The following is a 6000-nucleotide window of genomic DNA, read 5'->3' as shown; positions in this document are numbered from 1 at the left end:
TGTGATCCTTGCTTCAGAGTTGATTGACTGCACTGTGATCACAGCCATTACTAAACAACAAAATAATAATGTTAATAGCAGTATTAATTAATATTAATAGCAACAATAGCAACAACAACAACAATAAGGAGTTGAACCACAATGAAAGCCTGCCTGACTTCACTGAAGAGGAAAAGCCAGGAGAGCTTGGGCTATTGGGTGTAAATATAAAATGGAATAAATAAATAAATAAGCAAAGGAGGGGTGGAATTAAAAGCAGCAGTGTTACTGAATAAACAAGAAGAATTTTTTTAAAAAGGCTATGTCTGTCTTTTTACCAGTAAGAGGAAAGTGGACATGCCCAGGGGGAGGGGGATATGCCAATTGTTCACTGGCCCTAAGTAAGTACCAGTGTTAAGAAGCGACCTGCCACTTCAACTCATGATAGGCATTAGCTTCAGTCTCTCCACTGGGTTACTCTTTGGAGGGCTCTGATGACCCTCCAGGGTGGGAGAGTGTGTGCACTGGGCACGTCCACATGCCCTAGGGGACCTCATCCCCTTGTACCACATCTATTCAGTCGTTCACCAAGGTTAGGGTGGGTAGCAGTGCTGTGTTTCCTATCTGTTATATATTTGCTTAGTATATGATTTCAGGTTGTGTTTGTGCATTTGGTGGGGCTACTGTTTTAAAAAACACTGGGAAAAGTCCGTTCACAGTAGGGGTGTGCACGGACCCCCCCGCTCCGCTTCACTTCCAGATCCGCGATTTTCAGAGCGGGCCACTTCGTCCCGCCCCCGCTCCGCCCATTTTCGCTCCGCTCCGCTCGGAGCTCCGGATCTGGATCGGAGCTCCGTTCCCCCCCCATAGGGTTGCATTGAAAGTTAAAAAATTATACAACTTTTTTTCTGTTCAAGTTAGAAACCTCACGTTTGGCACCATGACACCTCATGGACGTATACACACGCATGCCAAGTTTCAAGGCAATCCCATCATCCCCTGATTTTTGGGGAATTTTTGAAAATCGGGCACCCCATTCAGACCCCTTGGGATAGCTCCGTCAATTTGCACGTTAGAAACCTCAAACTCGGTACCATGAAAGCTTATCCATGTGTCCACATGGACGCCCAGACTCAAGGCAATCCCATCATCCCCTGATTTTTGGCGCGGCTTTAAACTTTTTAACTCACCCCAAATCAAGTCCCATTCTACAACTACGTCAATTTGCATGTCAGAAACCTATCCTTTGGTCCCATGACAGCTTACCCATGTGTCCACATGGATGCCAAGTTTCAAGGCAATCCCATCATCCCCTGATGTTATGGGAAGTTTTGAAAATCGGACACTCCAATATGTCAGGGATTTAAAGTTGCAATGCAGACAGCTCAATGGGGCCAGTTCAAAGGAAATCCCAACATGCCATGAGATAACCCTAAATCTTCTGGCACATTTGAAAAATGGATTATTGAACTTGATAAAGTCTAAGTGAGCGCAGGAAGGACTTCTCCCCTGAGTCAAAGCAAGACACATACACCATCCCTGCGATGGTGAGGGAGAAGGGAGGGAAGGCGAGAAGGGAGGGAAGGCAGGCAGGCAGGCAGGCAGGCAGGCAGCAGGCATTTCTGGGGGCACAAGGAAGTGAGGCCAGGATGGCTGGTTTCTAAGCCAGCACTGCAGTTAGTCACGCATTGCAAACACAAACCATCCCAGCGAGTCGGTCACCGAGGAGGAGGACAGGCTAGCAGAGGGGCAGGCAGAGAGACATGTCATAGATCTAGTATTGGGGAGGAGTCAGTCCCGGCAGATGCCCCACCACAGTAGCACCCTGGGTGGGCGTTGGAAAACGCCATCTTGTGGGTCCATACTTCCCCCACCCCATGTCCTGCAGGGTTGCCTGCCTAACCCTTGTGGGGATGGGAGATGGAGAGTTGAGAGTGGCAGTGCCAGCAGCAGCCTTCGGCTTTCCCCTGGAACCAGTCGCCTTGCCCGCCTCTTTCCCCAGCAAGACCGACTGGTGCTGCCTCTGAAGATGCATCTTCATGCTGCTGGTTCCATAATGCCCTGTAGATGAACCCCTGCTTAGGGTGAGTTTGCAGTGGCGACAGACAGCAAAGCGGGGATCCGCTCCCAACTCAAAGTGGTCCCACACTATACTTGTCTTTCGCTTCCGTGGTGACACCACCAATTGCCCGCCTGAGCTCTCTGGTGTTGCCACAGAAACAGGGGTGGCAGCGGAAGAGGGGTGGGATGAGACTGGGGAGAGAGCCTCGGCCTGCTGCTGCTCCTCCTCAGCCCCCACATCCTGGAGGACCACCACCTCCTCCTCCTCCCCCTCCACTGTGCTGAGGACCTCGTCTAGGTCCATCAGCGGGCTCGTGGGCTCAAAGGATAATGAAGGAGTTGGGGATACTCCTCCTCCTCCTCTAATGCCACGTGCCTCTTGCAAAGGGGCACTTTTCCCATTCCCACCCTCAAAAAGAGAACGCCAGGCACAAGTTGCAGAAGAGAGTGGCTCTGCCTGCTGCTTGTCCTGCTTCTGTTGCAGAGCAGCCAGCCAAGGAGTTGCCCGTTTGATTTTCACAGCAGGAGAGGCAGCCTGCTGCTTACTGCTGGTGCCAGCCTGAGCCTTGCTGCTTTCAGCACGCCTGCTCCCTCTTCTCATGATGACTAATATCTACTACTACTAATATGTATAAGAATAAAATATTAATACTACTAATAATATGTATAAGAATATACTAATGTACTACTAAGAATATGTATAAGAATATAAGAATATGTTTAAGAATATTACTAATAAATGTAGGGAAATGGGACAAGAAGTGTGTGTATGCTTTCCCCAAAATGCTCAATCTGTGGCTGTTGCACTTCACAAAAGCAGTGCACACACAGCACACTCACAGTCCAAGTTACACAGAGAAGAAAAAGAGAATAATATTTTTTTGGTATTTTCTGGTATTTTTCTGTATATAGATAGAAGGAAACACAATCAGGCTTTAAGAAAGCGGAGGGGGGAAACGAACCAACCAAACACTACTACTAATATGTATAAGAAGAATAAAATGTTAATACTACTAATAATATGTATAAGAATATACTAATATACTACTAAGAATATGTATAAGAATATAATAATATGTTTAAGAATATTACTAAATGTAGGGAAATGGGACAAGAAGTTTGTGTATACTTTCCCCAAAATGCTCAATCTGTGGCTGTTGCACTTCACAAAAGCAGTGCACACAATAAGGCTTTAAGAGAGGGGAGGGGGGAAACGAACCAAACAAACAAACACACACTCCAAAATTTAAAAATAAAGTTTATATTAAATCAAAGTAAGGGAAAAACACAAAGCAAACTAAGCAAAAAGACAGAAAGAAGCAAACAAACACACACACCAAGCTAAAATCCTAATCTTTCTCCAAAGTACACAGCAGCAGCTAGCTAAGTAGACCCTCTCCCAACGAACGCCAAACCCACAAGACGCTGACAGCTCAAAGATCTCAGGATGACTCTTCCTTAATCCCCCCCCCTCGAACACTGGGATTGGAGGATGCTTCATGAGGTGATCAATTCTCATCAGGATTGGGAGTTGAATGTGCCTGTCATCGCTTCAAATAAACTCCGCCGCGCCGCAGCCGGTTTACCCTATCGTTTGTATTGTAAATGTACCCGATTTTTTTTAAAAAAAATATTGCATGTGAACCACAGGACGCAGAGAGCTGAGAGTAGTCTCAAAATGACCCCCATCCACGACTCTCTGAGCACAAGAATGTTCAGAACGATAGCTTAAAAAACAACCCAGTTATCGCATATTCTTTTCCGCAATGCAATCCTATGGGCGAAAACCGCCGTTTGACCCGCGCTGTCCCTGTTTGTAATGTTTGTTTACCCGATTTTCCCAAAAATTCTAGCGCGTGACCCGCACAACGCAGAGAGCTGAGAGTAGTCTCAAAATGACCCCCATCCACGACTCTCTGAGCACAAGAATTTTCAGAACGATAGCTTAAAAAACAACCCAGTTATCCCCGATTGTTTTCCGCAATGCAATCCTATGGGCGAAATGTTTCAAGATAGCGACCGGAGCGGTCTGCCTGAAAGAGGACTCCCAAAAATGGGCGCTTCTCTTTGCCTTGCTTCTAGGGGTCCGCGGTCCGCTTCTACTCCGCCTCTGGGCAAGGCGGAGCAGGCCAATTTGCTACTGCTTCTACGCTTCTAATCGGAGCGGAGCACATGCCTAGTTCACAGACTAAGAAAGAGAAGTTTCCCAGTATCCCAAGTTACTAGTATCCCGTTTTGCCTATCCCCTCCTCCAACTTTGGGATCACGTGATCATGAATCTGCCTCTCAGCACTTCAAAAAGGTACCTCTCCCGCTTTTTTTACCCGATTTTTTAAAAAAATATAGCAAGCAAACCGCACCACACAGAGAGCTGAGAGTAGGCTCAAAATGACCCCCAGCCATGACTCTCTAAGCACAAGAAATTTCAGAAAGATAGCTTAAAAAACAACACAGTTATCTCCTATTCTTTTCTGCAATGCAATCCTATGGGCGAAATGATCCAAAATGGCGGGCGGAGTGCTCCGCGAAAAGAGAAGCGCTTCTCCTACGGCCACTTCTCTTCGCCATGCTTCTAAGGGTCGGTGGTCCGCTTCTACTCCGCCTCTGGGCAAGGCAGAGCAGGCCAATTCGCTTCTGATTCTCCGATTCTAATCGGAGCGGAGCACACCCCTACTTGGTAGCCTCTGACTTCGGAGGCTGCTGATTATCTCTGTAGGTTTGAACCCTTAGACAAATGTTTTGTAATATGTTTTGTACTTTGGGGAGGAGTTTGTTACACAGATAAATTTTATATTGGAACAGTCTGTATGTTCACTGATGTATATGCTCTTTAAAATTATTTGCCTGCCTCATTGAAATTAATAAATGGTCAGTGTAAGTGGATTCTCGATGCCCTTTTGACAACTAAAAGATTGATATTACAACATTGGAAGGAGAAAAACTCCCCCCTATCATGCTATGAATTGAGGACCTTACATCGCTTTCAATATTCAGATGAGTGGCACTTTCAAATGGATACTTATGTGAATATTTGATCTACTTTTGTTGAAGCCTATGTATTATTGCTAGAAAGTTGTATGTATATGATATGTATTAATTACTTTGGATAATGAATATATGATGTATATTAAAGAAATGGAAACAATTTTATAATTTTTAAAAAAATCTTCTGTGGGTGCCTGCAGGGGCCACCTTGGGGACGACTTCATGGGCTCCATTGGAGATGCCTACAGGGCCACGGGGCCCAGAGCCACCAACATTGTTCTGCCATCTCCCAGGCTGTAGCTTCTCCTTCAGCCCCAGCCATGACTCTCTAAGCACAAGAACAGGTAAGGGGTCGGGGGGGTTGGCTGACCTGGCGCCAGCGGCAGTGATGTCCATGCGGCGACAGCGGCGGAGCCACATAAGGGGGTAGGGGCCTTACCTGCCTCCGTCACGGTCCATGGTGGGCTTCAACTGAGGCCCCAGCTTGAAGCCGGAGGAGGCCGCGGCCTTCCCTTCCGGCTTCAACCGGGGCCTCAATTGAAGCCCGCGACGGACCATGATGGATGCAGGTAAGGGGGCGGGGGGGTTGGCTTACCTGGCACTGGCACCGTCCATGCGGCGACAGCAGCAGAGCCGGATCTCGCTCTGCAGAGCAGGGGGCAGGCGGATCGGCCCGATTCAGGCCTGATCCAGATCGGGCCACGAAGCAGTTCGGGGGGTCCGTGCACAGCCCTAGTGATGGGCAAACCAGGTCAAAATATGCAAATGTAATATCCCTCGCTCAAAATCATGCCCATTCTTTTAAAATTATTTTATCTTTATCAAAAGACTGATCCTCTGCTTAACTTCATTTTTTACATGCCGATGATTTTCTGGTGAGTCATTTACAAGCAAGCAAACGCCCACTTCCTGAAAGCCAAGAAAGGAAACTAATTCTGTCTGCAGTGTACGAAAGCCATGGCTGCTGCTGGGAGT

This window comes from Elgaria multicarinata, chromosome 3, assembly GCF_023053635.1.
Source record: "Elgaria multicarinata webbii isolate HBS135686 ecotype San Diego chromosome 3, rElgMul1.1.pri, whole genome shotgun sequence".
NCBI classification, from domain to species: domain Eukaryota; kingdom Metazoa; phylum Chordata; class Lepidosauria; order Squamata; family Anguidae; genus Elgaria; species Elgaria multicarinata.
This window is presented reverse-complemented; position numbering follows the sequence as displayed.